General features: G+C 33.7%; 2 protein-coding genes across 3 annotated transcripts in view; one reads left to right on the plus strand and one right to left on the minus strand.

The window, feature by feature from the left end:
* LOC111515823 (aldehyde dehydrogenase, dimeric NADP-preferring) overlaps positions 1-3,912 on the minus strand; it is a 68,031-nt gene extending 64,119 nt beyond the window's left edge. The window contains exon 1 of the mRNA XM_074175992.1: positions 3,699-3,912. The gene's annotated coding sequence lies outside the window, so the exon portion shown is untranslated. The remainder of the gene's footprint in view (positions 1-3,698) is intronic.
* The window catches only part of LOC111511929 (synaptotagmin-15), a 475,338-nt gene that overhangs the window by 447,857 nt on the left and 851 nt on the right, over positions 1-26,630 (plus strand). The window lies entirely within an intron of this gene.

Genomic DNA, 26,630 nt, shown 5'->3' on the forward strand with positions numbered 1-26,630 from the left:
TCTCATGTATATTCCTGTTGAACCATCCATTATTGAATATTACTGGAGTTTTTTCCCAACACCATACCATTATTTTAACACGACACATGTTTCGATCACCAAGTGATCATCTTTATAGCTGAAAACTTCTTTGAAGTTCGTCGATTCTTTCATTTCCCCAAGAGAGGAAATGATACAGAGAGTAGGACAGTAACCATCCTCAATTAGGAAAGGTAGATCCATTTTATTTACCTTGCAGCAATCAGAGTTGTTTTCAGTTATCTTGTTAGAAATTGAATGCAGATCCGAAACATTATTCAAACTATTAGAAGGAATATAAACTACGCCGAATGAGTAAGTGTTCTTGCTCATTCTCAGTTGAACAATTACTGCTTCGGATGGCAAATTAGTGTCAGATCTTACCATATTGAAATTTTTTATATTCATTTCTTCATCTCCAATTCCTTCTTGTAACCATATTCATCTTTGACCTCCTGTAAAATTCATTACACTTCGTATTCAGTCTCATACAATTCTGGTAATAAATAGATATACTCGTAATGCCTACCTACTTCTAAGTATCTGTTGGTGAGCTCTACAGAATGAAAACTACAATAACATCCACATATAGTGCTTCAGAGAGTTCACAGCACTTAAAAACTACATAACAGATCAACCAAATCCATTTCAAAGTGTAAACCTAGCTTAAATGAAATTCTATAAAAAAACCTGTAGTGAGTAAAATGAAGCAACTCAACAAAACAGCAACCATTCAGTTTTTCAGACGCATGTTGAATTGAATCCATTTCTTCATCAATTATTTTAACATCGTTGCCAACCTTTGCAAATACTCTTCCGTTATGGTCCAGACCTTTTGTGTGCCGAGTTTTTTCCTTGCGAATGTTAGGAGTTTATAACGATTTTCCGTTAGATTTTCATTTAAACAGATTGATTTCGCTCCATGTACATTTGATTTTGAGTCCATCATTGAATGAAAGGAAAACCCTAGCTTTCATTCTCACTATTCTCAGCGTGTTTAGTTTTCAATCTTCCTTCCAAAAAGTCAGTTTTTTTACTAATGATGGATATTTTTTGCTGGTTAGATATAGCTAACCTATATAAAGCATTTAATTTAGTCACTATGTTGTTTCTTTCACTCTCTAAGTTTTCGAACTGCTTACCGAGTTTTCTCAGCTGCTCTTCTATTTTCGCAGTGAATTTTGGAACTAGTTTGTTGATTATCGTTTCCAGTGCAGCTTCGTCCAAATTACTCGTAGCCGTCGAAATACTGTTGCTGCAAGTTTTGCTCATGATTTTAGTGAACTGACAATACCGTACTTATATACAATTCACAATTCGCCTTGATAATTAAACGTTGTTTCACGCTGAAGAACACCACTTTAAATTTCAAATAAAGGCAGAGTTCACTAGGACGATGTTAACAGTGACATCTTGGATACGCATTCAAGGACGGTTGAATGGAACTTTTGCTCCATTTAACCGTCCTTGTAGGACCTACCGTATATCTGTATGAATTGTATCAGACGCATTTAGCCAGTGATATTGCAGAAAGAACGAAAACTTTCAACTCAAAAACTGTTTGTAATGTTAGATGCAAGTTCAATCATCCTTACTTCCTACATCTGCAATGCAGGAACAATAATTGAAGTCAGACAGCTCCCAAGCAACAGAAGAACCTTTGTTGTACGACGAAGTAATAAAATGTAGTTATTGGGCGTAAATATATAAGACTATTTTGATATTTCAAAACAAACGAAAAATAGTTATTTATTATACAAGGAAAAAAGTATTAGATTTTAGCTCGCGAAGCGATGATGACAATAAGAAGAAAGAATGGTTGATACATTCCATGGGTACAAAAACATTACAACTTCTATACAATTTGACAAGTCCTGACGATCCGAAAACCATTAGTGTCCATTTTTCTTCCAGAGAAGCATCTTCCTAGTATGGTGGCTACTAGAATGCTTCATTATGCTCAATTCTTACAAGGCTTTGATTACGAAATTTCATACAGATCAACAGAAAAGCATGCGAATGCAGACGCCTTATCTAGATTACCAGAAACCGCAATCACAACACATACTTCCATTTATACAGTAGCACATTACCAATTACAACAGTTGTTAGTTCTACCAGTAACGCATACTGAAATTGCCAAAGAAACGCAAGCGGATTCTATTCTAATGAATGTCTACAAAAGTTTACTTGAAGGAAAGAGAATCACAGAAATTGGATACGTTGGTAATGATATGGAATTTTCTCTTACACATGGAGTTATTTTAAAAGGTTCAAGGGTGGTTATTCCGACCACACTACGGAGATAAATCCTGGAAGAACTACATGAAGCTCATACAGGTATAGTGAAAATGAAAGCGCTAGCCAGATCTTACGTCTGGTGGCCAAAAATTGACTCCGATATTGAGCAATTAGTCAAAAGTTGCATACCATGTCAAAGTGCTCAAAATAAACCGATGAAGGTACCACCTCACTGTTGGGAATACCCAAGCTCTCCCTGGCAACGAATACACATTGACTTCGCTGGTCCTTTCATGGGTAAATATTTCCTACTAGTAATAGATGCATTTTCTAAATGGCCAGAGATCATTTCCATGACTTCTATGGTAGCTTCAAGAACAATTTCCATTTTACGTAATCTTTTTGCCCGTTATGGTCTACCAGTCACTTTAGTTAGCGACAATGGTCCAACATTCAGATCTCAAGAGTTTGAACTGTTTTTGAAAAGTAATGGTATCTTGCACAAGTACTCAGCACCATATCATCCGGAAACAAATGGCCAGGTTGAAAGATACGTCCAAACAATGAAAAATGCACTAAGGAAATTGACATCTAACCGAGACAATTTGGATTGTAAATTGGCCAACTTTCTAATGCAATATAGAAAAATACCAAATTCAACTACGGGAATGTCACCTGCCATGCTTTTTTTACAAAGAGAAATTCGTACAAAAATTGATTTACTCAGATACATTGAAAATGAAGACAACAAAAATTTAATTCGACCTCAAATGAAGTATTTCATCCCTGGTCAACGAGTTCGAGTTCTGAATTATGATAAAAGCTCGAAATGGAAATTCGGAAAAATTGTTAAAAGAGAAGGTTCACTGCATTATTACATCGAGGTTGATGGTAAGTTGTGGCGACGACATTTGGATCAAATAGCGCCAACGGAGGTAGATTGGTCGGATAATTACAGAAATATCCGATGTTGCTCTTACGGAAATATATCACCCAATGAAGGCATTAACATATCTACCACTCAAAGCTCCAATCAGGAAACAATGGAAATGGACAATGAACAACAGGAAGGGATTTCTATTTCACTACCGGAGAATGAAGCATCAATTTCTGACTATTCATCTATAGAAAATTCGGATGGCAATAAAGATCAACAAACGAACACATCACATACTGAGAAGAGCAATCAAGCAGTAAGGCGAGGTACGCGAGTGAGAAAACCTGTGCAAAGATTAAACCTCTAAATAAAGGGGAAGATATATGTTGTATATGTTCATTTATATTTCACACTGTATAGGTCATATTTTACCGATGTGGGTAGACAGTGAAGTCTGTCATTCTGTTATCACTTTTGTCATATGCATTTTTGTAATGAAGTATTACGTATTTCTTAACAAGAATTTACATATACAATATCTCATCTCAAAATAATCGCTTACCTCAAACAAGGAGGGACTTGTATTTGATGAAGTACACTAGTATCTTGTGACAGACTCATAGAACTATTCGTTTTCACCTTATCTGCAACAAATTGGGACAACGTAATATGCAAATGTTCTTTCAAATATTACACCTCACGTTTTCTGATTTTGTATACAATGTAGTAAAATCCAATTAGAATGATTTCACTATTACTTATTTACTATTCAGTTATCACCAAGTAGACCATCATGTTCATTAAGTTACACGAATTAAAAATACATTATTTTCTTATATGGGATTGAAAAATATAATTTAGTCATATAATTCTCACGTCAGCACTTGACCGATAATCTTATCTGAAATACATAATTATTGAATATAGTTAGCAGATAATTTCACTCGGTCACGAGTTAAGTGGATATATCATGCCTTAAAGTAGTTTTCAATAACTTGTGAATCCTAGAAACAGAATCATTTGGGTTCTCTATCTCGATTATCAAAAAAAATATTACGAAATTGGAGTCATTTTTCTACAAAATATATAACTACCACGTCAAAAAACTAACTCAATTACGAAATAATGTGAACGTTATAAATAATAATTTCGAAGAAAAATGTTCAATCATAATAAGTATCAATATATGATATTTCATCATTGAAAATGATACTACTAATAATAATGAATGAACTCAAGAACGGCTGGACCAATTTTTATAATTTTTGTGTTTTGGATTTCTCTTCGTCAGGAATAGGATAATAAGTATTCAAATATGATATTTCATTAATGAAAATGATGGTGATAAACGAGGCAAAACATCAGCGATAATAGTGAAGTGATATAATAAAACGCAACTGACAGCTCACATGTATATTACAGGGTGCTTTTCTGAAGAGTGCATTCTTTCCACCAATTCCCATTCATTTCCATGTATACCAATACCATTTATTTTATTATACTTAATAATTTTATATCAATTTTGAAATCCTAAATCTGCTCATTCATTGAGTGTCAGGCCGAACGACGCTCGCCGGGTCCACTAATTTCATATAATTTCAAAATATTCAGTGTTTTTCGTATGAGTGTTAACTATATATAAATCCTTCATTTAGTCAAAGACCAATAATACAGGTCAGTGAGTAACAATTTTGAAAGAAATCAATAAAATCTAAAAATAAAATTGATTTGTTGTCACTTTAGATTGTCATAAAGCAATGAAGTATATATACATACATATACATACATATATACACACTCATACATACAAAATTGTTAATTACTAATTTACATCTCGTCTCGAAAATATTAACATAAAATCTTGCGAATACATAAAAAATAAAATTAAATTAATGTCATCATATAGAAAAAGTGAAATATATATAAAAAGTTTTTTAACTAGAAGTTTACGTCTCACAACAAATATATATACTGTGTGTTTATAAAATAAACGTCAAGTCTCATTACGTTTTTCCATCATATATGTTTTAATAACTTTTTGAAAAGGTCAATAGAATCTATATCCTTTAATTCTGGGGTTGAATCATTGAAAGCTTTGAGTCCTTTAACAAAGACAGAATTTTGAGAAGTCTTTGTTCTTACTAGAGGTAAGTGAAAGCAATTTCTTGATCTGGTTGGGTATTGGTGCAGTTCAAAATTGTAACTTATTTTATCAATTAAGTATTAAGGTGCCCGTCCTGTTTTGATTTCAAAAATGAAAATAAGTGTCTGGTATAACAGATAATCTTCAATTGCTAACCATCCTAAACTGTCCAACATGGTTTTTAAGGGAGTGCGTCTGCTACATGACAAAATGATACGCATCGATCGGTTTTGTAGTTTTTGGAACCTGTAAATTTGGTTTTGGTTCAGTAGGTTTAAAATAGTGGAGTAATAGTTCAAATGGGAAAGTATAATACTATTGTATATCATCGTTTTTGTCCATGCATTAAGGTGTCTTGAACATCTAAATAAACAGTTTACTTTAAAAGAAATAGTTTTTAATATATAGTTTGCATGTTCTTTAAATGTCAATCCATAGTCAACTACAATACCCAAGTATTTGATTTTTTTCACTTGTTCGATTGTTTTCAATGCTTTGCCCACAATACCGATACTTTCCATCTTTATCACTAATCTATTTCTATCCACAGTCTCAAAAGCCCTCTGTAGATCAAGGAATACTGCACCTACTAGTTTATTTCCTTCCAAACTTTTTTTTCAATCATCTAAAACACATTGAAATGCTGTTTCACATCTATGCTTGCTTCGAAACCCAGATTGAACACTATTAACTATGTTGTTACCTTCAACATATCTTACCAATTGTTCATGCACTACCTTTTCTAAGATTTTTTCAATGGAGCTTAGCATATGTATTGGTCTTAAATCGGAAGCTTTATTAGAATTAGATACCTTTGGCAGTGAAATTATCAGTATTATCAAGGTTGAGCAACGGTTCTGCAATATTATCAAAACAATATTTAATGAACAACATATTTATGTCGTCGGTACTACTTTTATTGGGCATTGAGAAAATAATATTCTTTAACTCCATGTGATCAACCATCCTAAATTTTTCCAATATGTCAATATTTTCAATTATGTCCTTGATGCTATTGATATAATATTTGTTTAAAGCGCTGGGTATATCATAGATATCTTCGATAGTTTCCTGTTCGGAAATTTTTATTTCATTTAAAACACACGTGTTTTCGGTTTTGGGTAACGTTTCTTTCAATATTCTCCACATATCATTAGGCCTACTTCTATTCTCCATAATTGCATTTTCATAATAAAGCTTTTTTTCGCGCCTTATTGTTTGTGCAGCTACATTTCGATTTTGTTTATATTGTTCCCAGTGTTCTAGGCTTGAAGTTCTCACAAACATTTTATAACTACTGTCTCTCCTTCTTGTATCTTCGGCAACACATTCGTTCCACCACACTTTGAATTTTGGATATATTATTATATTTTTCTTAGGTGCAACTTCTGAAAGTACCTATATTCATCATTAATATCTACTAGTTTAAAGTTCCAATTCGTCTCGGCTAGTTTTGAATTAATTGTATAAAAGTCAATGTTCCTTCCTTGGCTTTTTATTTGCTTCATCTCTCGCTTATGATTAGCATGTATATAGTTGATGGTTATTATGAAGTGATCTGGGTATATCTAGGATTTTTGTTATAATATTTTCATCATTTGTTAGTATTAAGTCAATGATTGAACCACCAGAATTTGTAGGACGAGTACATTCACCAATCATGTTTTTGAAATCTATGTCATAAATAAAATTTCTTGACCTATTACTATATGTTGAACTTGAGAGCCAGTCTATATTGAAATCACCTGTAATGATCACATTACAGTTTACATCACAAATTGTATTATCACACCAATCTCCAAAAAAATCTAAAAAGTTTATACAGCTACTACTTGGAGACCTATATAAACAAACCACAAGGCATACTTTTTTTCATAAACAAATTTTATTGACCCTAACCAATATATTTTTTATACATAATATTTTTCACAAAGTAGTATTTCAAGACCTTTCCTGATGTAAATGATTGAACCTCCTGTATGTCTACTATCACTGTCAGCCCTGTAAATGTTATACCCAATAATGTCTATTTCGTTTCCACTGACCCATTCATTTTTGAAAAATTTATTCCATCATTGAGTTTATTCTATCTCCCGTTCGGCTAATTTTATTCATGTTTTCAGTAAATACAGAAAAATTATGTTTATCATTCTTGATATTAAGCTTGTCATTAGCTTTTTGCTCCAAAACAATTTCATTTACTATGCAACCCACTAAAATTTTTATGTTCAAAATGGGTTTTTACGATTAATGTTTAATAGTTTGATGTGATTTTCTTGTAAAACAAATCTATTCATTAATTTATTGAATCTGTCAATGGAATATTCTGTTCTATTATCAAATTCACTTAACGGTGTTGCTCACTTAACATTTGTGTTACTGCAATATTTGATTTTGTTATAAATATCTCTTACAGAGGGTGTATTTCTCCTTTTGAAATTATTCAGATCTGAAATAATAATTACATAATCACTCATTGTGAACTTGTCCGTTTACCTAAGAGCGTCTTGGATAACATTTACAAAATGTGCCCTCGGCTTAATAATAGTTTCAATATGATAATGCCCAAGTTGTCAGTTCTTCAGTCTTCCAAGATTTCTTCCTTCTTCATTACATAATATCTATTCTTCTTTGCCCTTTCAAACCTGATTCCACTATCCTCGTTGATATTGACTCTCACGTTTTTCTCCTCCAAATGAACTTCTTCAGAAATATTGTTTTTCAATGATTCTAGTGTTTCCACGAGAGATCTGTTTTCTTCTTCAAAGATTATAATGCTAGAAACCATCCCCCTATTAATTTCACTAAGTTCCAAAATCTCATTTTTCAATTTCTGAATAGCCTCTTCATTTAATCGAATTTCATATAGTAATTGTTCATGATTATATGTAAGTTGCTCAATATCTCTGTTGAGATTCAATATTATCTCATTCTGTTCAGCCAACTTTGGTATATGTCAGTGGTTGCCTCCGCGAGCTACCGGTAGCTCGCGGAGGCAATTCTGGTAGCTCTCACAACGATTTCAATTTAAAAAATACACTGCAAAAATCAGAGAAGCTTCCGAAAATTCCACAAAAAAATCTAATTGTCATAATGTTAAACATAAACAGCGGCAACGTTGCGGTGAGCGATCTGCCACTGACGCCATCAAGCTAGAATCGGCTAGAACCGACCAGCGCGTTAGTGTTCGAGAACGATCTGGATTGCTTTGAACGGGATAAATACGCACGGCGCGGCGACATTGCGCTTAGTTTATAACTGAACGCGTAACCAACGTCCAGCGGTTGGGTTAGTAGAGAACAACAAAATAATATTATGGCAAGCAGTTGTAAGAAGGTAATGACATACCACTTTCATTCGGAATGGAAAGAACAATACTTTTTTACAGAAGTTAAAGATAAAAATGTGTGTTTGTTATGTAATACTTCGGTCTCCGTTGCTAAAAAAGGAAATATTGAGAGACATCATAATACTGTAAATTCTAATTTTGAAAAATCATTTCCACTACATTCTGCCGCCAGAAAGGAGAAACTGAAACAGTTAAAAAAGCAGTTAATTGGACAACAATCAATATTTTTAAGAACAGTCGACAAAAATAAGGCTGTAACTGAATCATCGTACCATGTGTCCCAGATAATTGCACAAAAAAAAGAAACCTTATGAAGACGGGGAAATGATAAAACAGGTGTTTTTAGAAGCTGCTGATTCGTTATTTGCCAACTTTAGAAATAAAGACGAGATAGTTTCAGCTATAAAATGTATGCAACTTTCCGCTAATACAGTGATGAGACGTGTAGAAGTAATGAGCAATGATAATTTTTTACAGTTAAGAACTGACTTAGATAACTGTGTTTATTTTTCACTTCAACTGGATGAATCAACAGATGTCGTTGACACTGTCCAGATGGCCGTGTTCGTTAGGATGGTTTTCAGTGATTTTACGATTAAAGAAAATCTTTTGAAGGTCATTTCATTGAAAGGACACACTACTGGACATGAGTTGTTTTATCATTTGAAAAATATTATTTCTTCTGAGAAAATTCCAATATCGAAAATGGTAGGCTTGACAACCGATGGAGCTCCAGCTATGGTGGGTTGTGATAAGGGTATGGTGGCGTTATGTCGTAAAGATAAAACTTTTCCGCAAATTCTCTGTTACCACTGCATTATCCATCAGCAAGCATTATGTGGAAATTTCCTGAAACTACACAACGTTATGAAACTGGTGGTAAAAATTGTGAACAAGATTAGAGCTCAAGCGTTACAAAGAAGATTATTCATAAACTTGGCCGATGATGTTAACTGTCAATACAGGGATCTACTCCTTCACTCTGAAGTCCGATGGTTAAGTAGACAACGGGTGCTGAAACGTGTTAATGATGTCCTATCTGGCATAGTTCAATTTTTCAAACAACGCGATGAACCGACTCCGGAACTAGAAAATTCAATCTGGCGTAGAGATTTTGGTTTTCTCGTGGACATTACAGAGAAATTAAACGAACTTAATTTGCAGCTTCAGGGGAGAGACAAAGAAGTAGCGGAAATGATTTTTGATATAAAAGCATTTATCAACAAGCTAGAGTTTTGGGAACAAAACCTAATTAACAGCGATGCCAAGCATTTTCCTATTCTTTCAGAAAAAATATCTCAAAATCCATTAGAACCCTATGACAACAAATATCATGTAGAAATAATTTCTACCCTGAAGAATAACTTCAAAAATCGTTTTAAGGATTTCAATGAAATGACTTTAGTAGCACAGTTTGTTGTTTGACCCTTTATGGAAATTGATATCCAACAGTTTGCAACTTGTGTTATGCAGAACTTTGGCGAAGACATCGCTGCAACAGAAATGGAAGTCATTGAGTTTCAAAATGATTTAGCCTTAAAATCGTTAGTATCAAGTACTGAATATATCTGGCCTATTGTAAGTAAAGACAAATATTCAGTTCTATGCCGTGTTGCCTTGAAAGTGAAAGCATTATTCAGTTCAACCTATTTGTGTGAATCTTCTTTTTCCAATATGAAGTTTATTAAGAACAAATATCGCAATCGATTCACAGAAGAACATTTGGATAATTGTATTCGAATGGCTGCATCAAATTATACTGCAAACATTAAAAAAATTATCGATGAATCTGAGTGTCAACCTTCTCATTGAACGTGCTTTTTTATTTTTCAATGTTTATGTTCATGATAGTGCGTTACTTTTCTGTTGTTATTATTAACTATTTTTAAATCATACGTAACATGCCGTTGTGGCTGGATAAAAGTTTGTGTTTATTTTTCAAACACCTTCGTTTGATAGGTAGGAATGTAGCTATGAACAAGTACGAACTAATAATATTAGTTATTTTGTTATTAGTTTATTATTAGTACCTATGTATTATGTATTACCAGTTGAATAGTAAAATAAATACATATAATGATAAATTAACCGTGGATTATTTCATTTACGTTGCGTTACGTGGCTTCCGTGTGGGTAGCTCGCTGTTTATTCCAAAATTAACAAAGTAGCTCAACACATTGAAGAGGTTGGCGACCACTGGTATATATGATCAAACAAGGTTATCATTCAGTGCCTGTTCAGCTTCTTTAGCTACTTTCTCAGTTCACTTTCACAATGATTATTGACGTCCTTCAATTTTGAAATTTCTTTATTCAAATGAACTATAATTTTGTTCCGTTCTTCCAGCTTTTCAAAATATTCTTGTTCGGCAATAAGTACTTCATCCTAAAAGTTCTTTGAACCTCTTTTGAGAGGCTTTATGTAGTTATCCTTTTCCTCGTTCTCTTTCAATAGCTTTTTGATTTCTTCATGTAGTTTTTCATATCTAATGTTTCTTTCATTTTCATCATTCTCACATTTTTGAGAGCAATAAATTCTATATCCTTTCAACTGTACATACTTTTTTCTTTCCAAGCAAATTTAATGAAAAATTTCCGAGCATCCAATACAAACATAATTCAAGAAATCTTTTTTACAGCATTCGAATTTGGATGGCATTTTATGGAGAAATTGTTTGCTACGCCACTAAAGTCTGAGTGCAAATTGTTTTTGTAGTAAAAACCACAATAGTTTTTGTCTACTCCACTTACCAGTTTTATTTAGTATCAGAATCGAGTTTTATTTATCTAATGCCTCCTATTCAACTATTCAAGTTCACTAACTTCAGTAAATAATAGTCTATAGTTTCACGAATATGATGATTAAGTTTGAGAAATCATTTATACTTTGTAATCACTTAAAATAGAATTTATCCGACAGAGTTGTGGTCTGCGAAAGGCCGATTTATTACTACTACTACTACTATTCTTCAATTCACGTTACTATTATAATAATAATCTTACCGCATGTGATCATTTACATCAGGGCAGAGTTTTTCAAATGAACTAAACTGAAGTAAAGTATATTTCTTCATATAAGGAGTGATTGAAACACATGACAAATATCAATTACAAACAAGAAAATATATTTTAAAGTGAAACACTGAAGAGAGTTGCTAATGAAAAACAACTCAGGATGCTTTTATCATAAAATAAAGCTCATTGTAAAAATATTTGTTGCGGTATGGACAATATGTCCAAGGGCAGAAAAACTTTTGATGCATTCACTGATTTCGAAAACAGAATTTGTTGTTTTTAGATATAATCTTCAAAAAAACTCTATATTTTCATCATAGAAAAACAAAGTAATCTTTTTTTTCCTGTTACTATTATCATAGAAACATGAGATCTTCTCAGGTTAGGAGCTTGCAACACTTTTTTTGCATTTTCATTGGATTATTTCTTCATTGGTGTTGGGCTTTTATAGAAGAGTGTGGCTTGAGCATATTTTTAAAAAAATTACATTTTGCAGCATTTCTTTTATGTAAAATATTTCAACTATTTCGTAATGATCTAATGAGTGTCTTTTTATAGGAACAACTCTTTATTCATCTATTTGATAACTACATAGTATAAACAATGTCCTATATCTAAAAAAAATTTTTTTGAAAATTTGTCTGAACAATTAGATTATATCATGAACCACCTACCTCTTCTAAGTGTGTTTACAAACCCTGGTAAATATTTGTGCTACTCCAGGTTGTTATACTATAAACCACAATAAATCCATTGCCAAACATTTGCGTCATTTTCATTATGGAATACTGTTACACTGTCTAAATTTCTTATTTATTATTTTCTCACACCATTTCCAGGTATCTTTTCAAATTCCGCAATCTCGCAAGTGTTTGTGAATGATGAATACAAAAATGAATCATCAGAAGACAAAATTCGAAAGATTGAATTAGTTATGTGCTCAGGAAAAATTGAGAAATTGTAAAATTTACAAATATACATTTTCATTGCTAAAATTCTCTTTCTAGTGGACTCGACCGAGGATTCTAAGATACCTGAATTATCGATACCAATACTAAAACAATAACTATTTAACTCACATACCATATCAAAATTAACAAATATTGATTCAAAAACCTACTTGTGGATTTCTCCCACTACTAATGGATCATAAACTAGTTGTCAAAATTCACAAATTCGAATCTAAATCGAGAGGGAGCTAAAGCAGCTAGGAAATATGCCAGCATCATCAATTCGCGAAAGCTCTCCAAAAACAAAAAAACTATTTTTCAAAACTCAACATAATTACTATTAGGAATAATTGGGGGAACATGTTATTCAACGCAAAACCCAAAAGGATTAAGTGGAAAAAACCGTGCATATACAGGGTGTCCCTGGACTTCCTCTTTTCCTCTCGGGAATGTATAGATGGGGTCAAAATATCACCAGTACTTCATATAACTTTTTTTCCTAAAAGTCTTCGTAACCAAGTTACGGGCCCTCGAAATTACAAAATGAAAAATGTTTTTCTTTGATAACTTTTCAAGTGAATATTCAAAATCATCCAAATTTTGGTAATTGACTAAACAAATGAATTCCGTCGATGAGCTTTCATGCAGGAGTCAGTTGTTTTGCTACAAAGTCAGGAACGGACTACCCCCGATGGTCCACACCCCAAAACTTTGAAATGACAGATATTTTTCAATATTTTTCAACAAAATAAGGTTACTTGGACAATTTTATGAATAAAAGTACTCGTGTGGAAAGTCGATCGGAGCAACGAGTCTTGATAAAAATGTAGTTCTACTCGACGACATCAAACCCGCTCGTCCACCATTATTTGAAATGAATAATTATCAAAGCAGAAATAATAATGATAACGTTAATTCAACAACATTTATAACAGGAATAATACAAAGTATGCTAAAATGAAGTCGTAAACAAAAAGTACAGTACCTATATGGAAGTTTAAGTCACAATTGTGATAGCAGATATTTTTTCAAAAGAAATATCAAGTTCTGTAGATTCGTGGTGTTTTTAAACTAACAAGCTACTCTACTATGAAATATCGAATTCATTCCATATTTTGTATGTACATAATACGTGTGGAATAATCACGTTTCGTGTTGATCAGTTATCTGAATCTCATGAAACTCAACATTCGAATGTTTCAAATTCTTCTTCACAGCTAAACTGTTGAGGAGTTTCACTGATAATTATAATTTAATGGGAGAAATTCTTTAACACGAATCTAAATTTAGCTGAAAAAACGCACATCGGAAAAAATATTTACTATACTAATAAAAAGCAAACGAATGAACTACAAAAACGGCTGCACATGATCAGGTGAAAAATATCCAGGGAATAATTATGTTCCATTTCTTTCACAGATGTTGACAAAAAAACCTTTTAGAAAGTTTTGATAAAAAATGAGAAACTGGAATGCGATTTTGTTTTGTTGAGTGGTGCGTTTTCATATGACTATCATTGTATTGTCAATATTCTATAGGATATTTTGAATTTTTTTGATATGGCCGAACAGTTTACATTCAATGAATATGCAGATATGCATGTATTTTATGGACGAGCATTTTGTAATGCTGCAGAAGCTCGTCTTCTGTATTCCGAGCATTTTCCCAATCGAACGGTACCGTCAAGAGAAACATTCGAGCGTGTCGATCGCAGCTTGAGGGAGACATGTATGTAATAATTGATAATTAATTTGAGCACGTTGTTTCATTTCGATATTATTTTAGGTACAGTTTTGCCAAAACGAGGTGGTGAGGGCGCTCCTAGGACTGTACGTACCGTTGTATTGGAGGAAAATATTTTGGAAGCCGTCGCTGATGATCCTTCAATGAGTATCAGAAATCTATCAGAACAGTTCCATACATCCAAGTCCACTATTCATAGAATAATTAGGGAACAACTGCTCCACCCATTTCACATCCAGAAGGTACATGCCATGACACCTCAAGATTTTCCAGCACGACTGGAATATGCCAATTGGTTCATGGATAGGCAAAGAGAGGATATGACTTTTATTAATCGAGTTTTATTCACTGATGAAGCAGGTTTCAGTAGAGATGGAGTTATCAACTCTCATAATCTCCATATATGGGCCGAAGAAAATCCCCATGGGATATTGCAAACCAAACACCAACGGAAATTCAACTTGAATGTTTGGGCTGGTATCATAGGAAACCATCTTATAGGACTATTCGTTCTACAGGACCGATTGAATGGAGAACGTTATTTGGAGTTCATTCAGAACGATTTGAATGGACTTTTGGAACATGTTCCATTGCAAACCCGAAGAGATATGTGGTTTATGCATGATGGCGCTCCTCCTCATTTTAGTTTGATTGTGCGTGATCATCTGAACCATATTTTCCACAATAGATGGATTGGTAGAGGTGGGCCATATTCATGGCCATCGCGGTCTCCGGATTTAAATCCATTGGATTTCTTTCTGTGGGGGCATCTAAAAAGCCTTGTTTACGCTACACCTATTCACACAAGAGATGCATTGTTGAATAGAATAACATTACATTGTGAAGCCATACGAAACGACCCTGGAATGCTATTTCAAGTACAGAGAGGGTGTCTTCGCAGACTAAGAAAATGTATAGAGAGAGAAGGTGGTCATATCGAGCAGTTTCTGTAGCGGATTTTTCATTTCTGTTTGCTCTTGAGGCTCTTGAGTTTCGTTAGTTAAACGTGTTTGCATTATAAAAATTCGTTATGAACATTTTACCTATCATTTCCCTATTCCTTAAAAACTAATATTTTCGAATAATGGTAGACATCTCAGGATAAATGTTGTTGAATTAACGTTATCATTATTATTTCTGCTTTGATAATTATTCATTTCAAATAATGGTGGACGAGCGGGTTTGATGTCGTCGAGTGAAACTACATTTTTATCAAGACTCGTTGCTCCGATCGACTTTCCACACGAGTACTTTTATTCATAAAATTGTCCAAGTAACCTTAATTTGTTGAAAAATATTGAAAAATATCTGTCATTTCAAAGTTTTGGGGTGTGGACCATCGGGGGTAGTCCGTTCCTGACTTTGTAGCAAAACAACTGACTCCTGCATGAAAGCTCATCGAAGGAATTCATTTGTTTAGTCAATTACCAAAATTTGGATGATTTTGAATATTCACTTGAAAAGTTATCAAAGAAAAACATTTTTCATTTTGTAACTTCGAGGGCCCGTTACTTGGTAAAGAAGGATTTTAGGAAAAAAAGTTATATGAAGTACTGGTAATATTTTGACCCCATCTATACATTCCCGAGAGGAAAAGAGGAAGTCCAGGGACACCCTGTATAGACTGGAATGTGATTACTGTTTAGCAGCATTTACAAGCCAGACAGGCAAACATTTCAACATAAGATAACGGAATCATGTATTATCAAATGAAAAATCAACTATATATGGACATCTACAAGAAACAAACCACACAATAAATTAAGAAAAATGGAAATTCTCCATACGTGCTATGAAAGAAAGGAAATAAGTTTGTTGGAAGCATTATAAATAAATAAATTAAATCATCTAAAAGAACAATTCGTTCTGACTATATGTGAAAAATAAATGAATTGTATAAAAACCCCAATTTCAAAACCCGCAATCATCAACGAGAAGTATGCAGCTCTCCCCTTTTCAATTGGTGAATTTTGACAATTTTTGTTTAGAATATATTAGTAGTTGGACAATTCCACAAGTAGGTTTTTGGGATCAATAGTTGGTTGGGATCAGTCGTGATAAATAAAAACTCAGTAGAAATTAGACGAAAGTTATTTTCTTCATCCTATATTCAATATCAATTTCTTCAAAATGAATAGGTCATCAATCGAACAAGTCATTAATTTATGATTCATTCATCCTCTACTAGTTTTAACTGTTTTCGAAAGACAACCTTGCTTCAACATCCATGCAATTTTTGAAAAAATAGAATTTCATCGTATCAATAGTAAACATTCAAAACTGAATTCAATCTGAATTCGTCAAGATGCTAGCTCAAAAAACTTAAAAATTGTTTATTTTACAGTCATATCGTACCACTGAAGTTCAGTAGATGCGTCTAAAAAAGTTGTCGACTATATGATGAGAACGTTTGAAATGACCTCAAGCCACATTTTTCTATAGCTTTCATTGGAATAATTATTAGGTATTTCGAATATCAGATTTTCTTATTACAATTAGCACAATCTGAATTTGAATACTCCCAAAAAGTTTGTGCATCTTCGATAACCATAGTAAATATACTTATAATGAATTCAAGTCAAACAGCATTGGTCAAAAAAACAAAACAGACTTGTTCTACAAAGTCCTTTCATTTGGAAACACAACAAATTATCATTCAGAAGAGCTGTTCAAAATTGAAACTTATTTTCAAATTCCAATTCATAACTTCGTATTGAAATTTTCATAATATTTTGTTACTTTTTGAAAAAATGTGTATTACTCCTCTATGATATATTTTTTCAGTATTCTAAATCATTGGTGTCTGAAATAGTCAAAATCAAACTATAAAAAAATTAATATTTTGAAATAAAATTTGGAAACGTTCATCTCTCCCAAAGTACCTACATCATAAGTTCTGGTAAATGCCCTCCAGAAAACAACTACTTCCCCGACTAATACCACACTGGACATTGAATTATATCCTACAGACATTTACGCAAGATATCTCACAGAGGTTAGTCTTGCAGATGTTTGTCGTTCATTTAGCAGCAGGACCATGCTGAAATCAGTCGAGTAGATCACCTACAGAGAGGTTTCGAAGTAGTGCCTCTCATCAGTGTAGGAAAAATCCAATCCAGGCAACAGTGTGCTTGGAACTCGAATAATTTCAACGCGGTCCACTGCATATATGAAACTTTCATCTACTCGTAAGAGAAAGATTTTTAACTAGTAACAGCTTCATCTCGTGAACAAAGCCCCAAACGGGGAAGAAACATCCCATGTATGAATTCACTGACAGAAATCAGAATAAGTTTTGAATACTGTATCGAGGAGTGATATATATACGAAAGGAAATAGAAATTTCGAATTCAGTATCCAGCGTGGTATTAGCCAGGCAAATATTTGTTTTTCGACAGGCATTCACCATGATTTACTGTGTGGGTACTTTGGAAGAAACGAATGTTTCGAAATTTTATTTCTAAATATTCATTTTCTTATACATCTCCGCTCATACAGTATTCAAACTCAATTTGAAAATCAAATTACTTAGCTAGTAGAATTAACTTCTATTCATTGTACATTCCAAGCTAGATGTAATTTTTTTCTCTGTGCGTCCAAGGTTAAATAAACGAAATATTTCGTTTCCATCGACCTATTCTTTTTGGCCTTTGAATACACTTTTTGAACTGAGGGTATAAACTTCCACAGCCGGAGATAACTATGTTAGGTTAGGTCCAATTCGGCCCTCCACTGCAACCCGCAAGAGTTTATTGTGGCTCACATCTATTCACACTCGACCAAATAAATCCAGCTTCTTGACGAAGCCGATTAGTTTATATGGTGAGTGGTTTTTCAGGTCAGATGTTTAGAGTAAGAGTGCTGAACTCTGAAAACCTGATTCGTGCCAGCGCAGCAGGCACAAAGTATGTACTCTGGTGTTTCATCATTTTCCAAACAGAGGCGACACACACTGTCTTCCGACAGTCCGAGTCTCTGCATATGATGATTCAAATAACAGTGACCAGTAAGAAGGCCTTTTAGACATCGTTCATCCCTACTGTAGTCCAACAACTTGGTATCAAGCTTCGAACTGTGAATAAACGCTTTGGAATGAGCCAATCCTGGAAAATGCTGCCAGAAGTCCATAAATCTTCTTCCCATCCAGGTGTTCATTGTTTGTCTGGCAAAGCCTGAAGCGATGCCAATGACAGGTTCTGGTCCGATGAAGCTGCTTGCAGCACCCTCATTAGCAGCCTAATTGCCTTCCAGGCCAGTATGGCCAGGAATCCAGACAGAGACAATATGTTAAGTCTTCCTATCGAGGAGAGTCGTTATTGGCAATTTGTTACCAATTTAGACGTTGCTCAGCAGGAGCTAAGAGCTTCGCCGCTTCACTGTCCGAGAATATTTTTATTGACTTGTGTATGAGGTTAGATGCTTCCAATCTCTCCGCAGACAATTCAATAGCGTACGAGGTTCCTGGGCAGGTTGATATCTCTGTCCTGGGTCTGCGATTGAAAATACCTGCACCAGAACCGGAAGGTGTTTCTGGTCCATCTGTGAACCAACAACTATCTGCTCTTAATATTTGCTTCTCCCGGAGGATCCAGTCTTCTCTACTCGGGAGATAACTATGTCAAAGCTATTTCTCAGGTTTTTTTTGGCAGTGGTCGACAGGTTCTGATGCACAACATTTCATCTACTACTGCGGTAGACAAAAAGTAAAGGTCGAAGTGCTCGAGCTTCTCTCAACTCAGATCATTACCTCATCGCCTTCGATAGTATCTACCGCAGTAGCAGACGAAACGCCAGGTATGAAAACCTGCCAACCGCGGCCAAGAACCTGAAAAATTGTTTTGACACAGTTACTTGAACCTAGTGGAAGAGTATTTGGGCAGCATTACCTTCCAAGAACATCAGAGTTTGTGTTTCCAACATGATGGATGTTTTGTTCATTTTATCAGTGACATTACCTAATGGCTGGATTGGAAATTTGGTAGTAAATGGTTAGGACGATTTACGAATCCAATATGACCTCCTCGTTCTTCAAACTTCACAGCACTAGAATATTTCTCATATGGATATTTGAAATAAAACATATCAAAGAATGGACCTCTTCAAATAAAGAATTTCATAAGCGAATGGAAGCATCGAACAAGAAGGTTAAAATACTGAAACAGTCTCTTTCTTTTCGTGCAGTTGTCTAGGATGTACGACAGTTTTGATACGTTTACTCACATAAGATATCTTCCATTTGAAGCATCATCTCGAAATTTGGAAATAAAAATTTCATTATTTAATTCAGAGTTTTTTCATATGCACATCATCATATGTTGATTATGTAATTTTTGAAATATATAAACGAAATTATCTAATTCTGTTGAATATCGCAACAAAGATGAAGTTTCAAAGATGCGTTTCAATTTGGGAAAAATTATGATGGAGTCATTTGATTATAAACTGATGGATGTGTAACGTTTCTGCTGTTTCGTTCTACAAGGACATTTTCAAACGAATACAATGAACTGTAGTAACGTTAGTTACAAATACAACTGGTTTTTTTTAAAGACAAAACACACAAAAATTGTTCGACAGATTTTCAATTAACACCTACTTTACCCATACTATTTCTCTGATGAAAGTGTGAATCAAAACTCACCTCTATCTCAGTTTGATAACGAGTTGAAAGAAATGAATGGATCGTAACAATTATGCTGAACACTGAAAAGTTCCTTGGAAAAAATTCAATAGTCGACTGTGCTTCTGATCATATCGAGGTGTGCTGATTTGAACCTCAAAACGATGAGCAGCCATAGTCCATCACGAATTTCTGATATGTACCGCTCTTGGTGGAATCAAATGTGTCTAGTCACTTGACTACTTCCCGTGAAAGTATCTATAGAAGAGTGACAAATTTCCAACCTTTCTTCGATGTTCCAGGCTACCAAGGTTGCACGTGATGTTCGGGTCTCCAAACAGGCGGAAACCTCTTTACTGGATGGAATCCAGCACTTTCAGGGTATGTTTGGGGACAGAGCTTCAAACATGAAAACAATACTCCAAAAAAGGTCTAATCCGAGCTTTATAAAGCATCAAAAGCGGCTGAGGTGTGTACAGCGATATGATTGTGCCAAGACATATGGGTGTCCACTTTAACCCCTAACAAACTTATCGAAGCAGAAAACGGGATTGTCTGATCTGACATCATTATATCCAGTTCGGAAACATTCATCTGTGTTTTGGCATTGAATTGAACCTGGAAAAAATAAACACATCAAAGGTGCTGCTTCGTTCCCTCCTCTTCATAAAAGAGGACATATACCTCATTGCTTACAAGTGATTTTGACGAAATTGGGAACACGTGTGAATCGTTGTATTCATGCCACGTGCCACTATATGGGTGTCTGCAATATGATGTGTAATGTCCGTTGTAAGTAGTCCCACTGTGATTTGAAAGTGCATATAGATTATAACGACAAGGAGCCACATTGTCTGCTGCATAACTGCTCATATCTGATCCATCTGAAGAAAAGTCAATGGAAACATTCAATTTTCCTCTGAACCTTTCCGTCGGAGAGAATCTTTTCAAATGAATTACTGAAATACGGAGATTCTTATAGATTGATAAGGACTTTGTACATTTTCTCCTTTGCTTGCACCTCGAACACATTGGTTTTTCATCTCCATCCAGAGTTTCCTCTCTTGTGAAAGAATCCAAGCAATGTGACAAACTCACTTGGCCAGATCTTTGTGGTATGGGAAGGGACAAATCCCAGAAAGGATCAAAGGTTACTGACGAGTGTCCACAGTGTGTGCACTTCATAGTGGATTTTAATTGACCAACGAAATAGTCTACAATCTTGGAGTTGTTCATATTCAAATATCTCTGCCAAGACTCTTGTGCTTTTCCGTTATCGCTCAATTTTTGGAGTACCACCCCAATTCGAAATCACTTCTAGATCCTTATCAATATATGCAACCTTCGGCTGCCGTTGAAGATGTGTCTCCGTAGCCGATGTCCTGGAATCCAAATGGAATGACGAGACACGTGTGCTGTCATCAGCGAAGCAATATATTGGATTATTGGTTTTCTCCAATAAGTCGTTGATATACAATAAAAAGAGGGTTGGTGGCAATATACATACCTACAATATACATACATCAACCTCTCGTTGATGATGAAAGTATTCGAGAGATATCCATCGACGGACACTTGCAGAAAACGTTCTTTGAAAAATCATATTGAAAAATGATCAAACAAGCCATAGCATCGAAGTTTGGCCAGGAAACCCTCATGCCACACACGGTCAAAGGCCTTAGAAATATCAAGCGCAACAGAACTGGATTCTTCACGTTTCTCGATTGCGTTATTCCAAATATGGGTGACATAAGATAGAAGGTCGCCTGTTGATCTTTGTTTCCGAAAGCCATATTGATTATCGCTCGAAGCCTTCCAAGTATTTGAGGATATGGTGGTTTACGGCTTTCTCCATGATTTTGATATCACTGAAAGTGATGCGACTGGTCTATAGCTATTTGGAAGATTTTTCTTGCCCTTTTTAGGAATGGGCTGAACGCGAGCGAGCAATCTTCCAACAAGAAGAAAAACCCCCTTTCTTGTAAGACAGGTTGAAAAGTCTGCAAAATACTGGTGCAAGATCATTTGCGCACTTTTCAAGTACGATAACGGGCACTTCATCCGTTTGTGGTAAAATTGTGGATTTTGTAAAGTTCTGATTAACAGCTTTAACTACCGATCAGAAGAATCTAGACCCGTTGAGATTGGCAAGTAGTTTATCCCTGATTCTCTGATTGTGAAGTTCTTTGCTCTCATTCATCTTAAGTTTGCAGCTGCCGCGAGCATTAACAAACCTAGTTCGGTTTTCGGCAGTGGGATTTTTGCGCCACTGCCGGTAGACGAGATTTTAGGAGGCGACAACTTGCTCGCAATTTTTGTTGAACCGAGGTTTGTCGTTAGATGGTCGTATCATTGAAAATGGAATATATGCATTCATGAATGATAACTTCCGTGACTTCAGAAGAACAAGTTGATGGATCTTTAGAACTGAAACAAACATGAAAACATAGGAAGTTTTTATTCTCATTGTTCATGAGTTGATTGTTGCTACTTTTGATAAATAATGATTCACGATACTGGAAAAATATATCATACAAGACTAACTCAAAATTTTCCATAAAGCAATAAAAAATTGAATAGGTTCCAGATAATATAACTTTCAATCCAGAAAAATGTTTCTGAATAGCATTTTGTTGTATTTTTCCAAAAAAAAGCACTTTATTCTTAAACGAGTTTAATATTTTTGACCTGCTCTATATGCTGTTTGACTTTTCTTTACTGTTTGACTTGAAGCCATTTGAAGTGTATTCAAAAAAGTTTTATTAACATTCGTTACATTTCGAAGGTATTCAAAACCCGATAGTGCAATTAATAAAAAAGTTATCATTTGTGGCAAACTCAATGGAGCACACTATATATGTAGATTATTTTGAATAGAAGATGGTGCCATTTTTTCGGAACTTCAATTGATGCAGTTTCAATATTGAACTACCATACAAAGAGAATGTAAAAGTCACTCCTCTACCTCTCGAACAGTCAAACGGGATAACATTTAAATTCCTACTTTATATATAAGATAGTGAGAGGGATCTGGTTTGAAATGTCTTCCAATTCTTCAATTTGAATGCTGTCTCTGATTGACTGCCTAAAGTATGAAATCTTTTTGGATAAGTTTAATTGAAAAAATGGATATCAAAATTATGAAAATGGAATAGCATGTATGAAATATAGAGAATAAGATAATTTGACAATAATAAATTATCATGGCCTTAAATCCTTGAATAATATGAATTAAAAAAATTCTATAAGTAATAAATGAGGTATTGAAAATATGAAGTTCATATGAATATTATTTTGATGTTTGAATTGAAGGGGTTATATTTTTTAGGAGTGATTAATATTTGGGAAAGAAAGTTTTTGGCTTTCTACTACTCCATCTTTTTTTTTTGTATCAAGATGGAGTAGTAGAAAGCCAAAAACTTTCTTTCCCAAATATTTTGATGTATTATATTGATATGATGACCTGCTGTACAATTTATCCAAATGCCGTCCTTATCACTCAAATATATCACAATTCATTTAGCCATATCTTTGAATTAGATATAAATTTCTCATGAAGTTGAACAACAGGTCGAAACGTGTCACTAAAATGTGACCCTCAAACAGGGTGATCCATACAAAACAGCATCCATGCATCCATGTATATTCCGTACAACCTGATGTATTTGATGAAGAATTGAATCTCTCGAACGAAGTATCTCCAGATCCCCTTAATATTTGAAAAAATGGATGCTGCCCTCTTGGCGTGTCGTGTCAAAAAGATTTTGTATGTAGCAAGGTATGAAAAATTGAAATAATACCTTTTGGATTGAACTTCATTTTGACCTTAATATCTGCGTTGAAAATTTGAGTAGAGAAGACGTTTTTTATTACTTCAGTGTATTTCATTTTCCAGGATCTGAAACTCCTACAAGAAATCGGAAAAGTTAAAACGTATGTGATGATACTTTTCCTGAGGACTGTTTGATTTCTGTTCGTCATAACAGTTGGGCTGGAATGTTCATAGGCTAACATAGAGAAAAAAATCGATATAATTTGATTTCATTATTCAATATAATTTTACTTTCGAAGTCGATACAAAGATTATAGCGCTCAAATAATTTTTCGATACAATTTTCATAGTACGAGTTTTCTTTAGCCTGTCCATCGGCGCTAATTTCTTTTCTAGAGAGCATTGTCTTCAGGTGAGTCGCTGGGGGCAGATCTGGAGAATACGGTGGATTTGAAGCCCAATTCTTGCAATTTTGCCATCGTTTTCATTGATGTGTGACACGATGCATGTTCTTGATGAAACAGGGCCGCGAATGGGGCCGTTTTTCCGTAATTTCGTTTTCAAACGCTACAATAACGCTATGTAATAGTATCTGTTGATGGTTTTCCCTTTTCATGATAGTCGATGAATATTATACCATGCGCATCCCAAATACTGATACCATAACCTTGCCAGCCGACTATTCACCACTTACAGTCCACTCAGATAAGGATCGATTGTGAGCTCTCGCGACACCCACTTTGAACAAAGCTTTCGCATGCCCAAATATCCATGTACAATATGTCCTACACGTTTCATTGATATCTTTAGAGCCTAAGCTATCTTGATCAACTTTATCTTTGCGGTCATTCAAAATTATTTTGTGGACTCTTTTTAAGTTTTCGTCGGTAACATTCCTTTTAGTCTGGATCACATGATCTTTTTTTTGGAACTTCTGTCCAAGGGCACCGAAAATTATGATCCAGGACTCATTCGATTCGGAATGACCTCTAGCAACTTTCTGAAAAATATCGAGAGGGACTTGAGAAGGTATCCTAAATTTGAAAAAAGATCTTCAAAGAGGAGGAAATTTACTAAATAAAGTCCCACCCATCAGAGTTATATAACCAATATTCATTATTTTAATTCAGAGGCGAAAATAGCGCTAAAAGCGGGCGATGACCGTCCCGCACGAGCTGACCGATACGGACCTTTGAACAATATAATTTATTTTAACCCATTAAATATCATTATTAATAAAAAAATCACATACCTTCTAGACACTTGAATAAACGAAAATCTATGAAAAAAATATTTTTCCATGCTTATTTTATAAGATATACTTTAGTTAATTAACCAATTATTACAAGTTTCAAATTTACATAGAAACCCTGATAATTTTCAAACTGAAAGCCTAAAATTTTGTTCACTTCTTGAAGCTTCTGTTGAAAGCCTTCGAAAAAGATTCCCGCTGTAAAAATTGAAAAAAATCAGGTTTTTCACTTAGTTATTAGCAATCAAAAACATTAAAAAGTGAAAAATTTAATTAAAGCAATGAAAAACTATTATTTCCTAATATTCAAATTTATTCATATTCTTATCATTTGAAGTTACATAAACAATATTTTTTATAATATTTCACTCTATTTGTTTAGGAAATAGTAATAAACAAATGTATTTTTGAGATTTTTTTAAGATATTTCAATTTTTTTGGTAAGATTTTCATCACTGTTGAATATTATGATTTTTGAAAACAAAATCGTTTTCTAAAAAAATGTTTTATTGCTCAAAAACGCATTTGTTGATTAACAATTTATTTTCCACTAAATATGAATATTGAGGAATTATTTTTTTTCAAATCATAATTTTTATTTCTCTTTGATATTCTGAAAAAAAAACTTTTTTTTAATTTATATTTTCTTCATTATTTAATAAACAATTTGTTTTGAACAAATTAATTTTCACGATATATTTTTCTTAAATACTATCAAACAAACAAAAATAACCATGTATCACTCTTGTGTAAAAAAAGAGAAATATCAAAAGTTATTAAATAAATAGGGAAACATTTTTTACACAAAAAGTGACACAAGGTTGTTTTTGTTTTTTTGTTAGTATTTGAAAAAAAAATATCGTTGAAATTTATTTGTTTGATACAAATTGTTTATTATACAAATAAAAAAAATATTAGTTAAAAAAGTTTTTATTCAGAATATCGAAGAAAAATGAAAATTATGAGTAAAATTCATATTTAGTAGCAAAAAAATTGTTATTCTACAAATGCGTTTTCAAGCAATACAATTTTAAAAGCAATTTTGTTTGAAAAAATCATATTCATCACTGATAAAAATCCCCAAAAAAAAATTTTGAATATATCATAAAAAATACATTTGTTTATAACAATTTATTTAAAGAAATAGAGAAAAAAATATGAAAAATTGTTTCCACATAACTTCAAATGATAAAAATACGAATAAATTCGGATATTGAAAAAATGTTTCCATTGCTTTAATTGAATGTTCCCCTTTTTAACATCTTTGATTATTGATAACAAAGTGAAAAATCTAAATTTTTTAATTTTTCCAACGGAAATCTTTTTGAAGGCTTTCAAGAAAAGCTCCAAGAAGTAAACAGAATTTGACGTTTTTCGTTTAAAAATTATCAGGGTTTTCACGTAAACCTAACATCAAGCCAAGCCAAGGCTTGGCTTGGCTTGATGATGACTTTTCAGTCATGATGGCTTTTCATCCATTCTTTTCAAACTAACAAAAGTTGCTTCACTCAAAATGTTCAATCTCACAAACACATGTCTTTTGAAGGTTGAGGTCAACTAATAATCGATTCAATACTAGTAGCGCCATCTGTGTATTGGTCTACGAACTTTCCAGCCCATCCAATATGAAACGACATTATTTCATGATTCA

The sequence above is a fragment of the Leptinotarsa decemlineata genome, unplaced genomic scaffold (genome assembly GCF_025532065.1).
Source record: "Leptinotarsa decemlineata unplaced genomic scaffold, Ldec_3_MD MMD2_tig00001393_RagTag_RagTag, whole genome shotgun sequence".
NCBI lineage: Eukaryota > Metazoa > Arthropoda > Insecta > Coleoptera > Chrysomelidae > Leptinotarsa > Leptinotarsa decemlineata.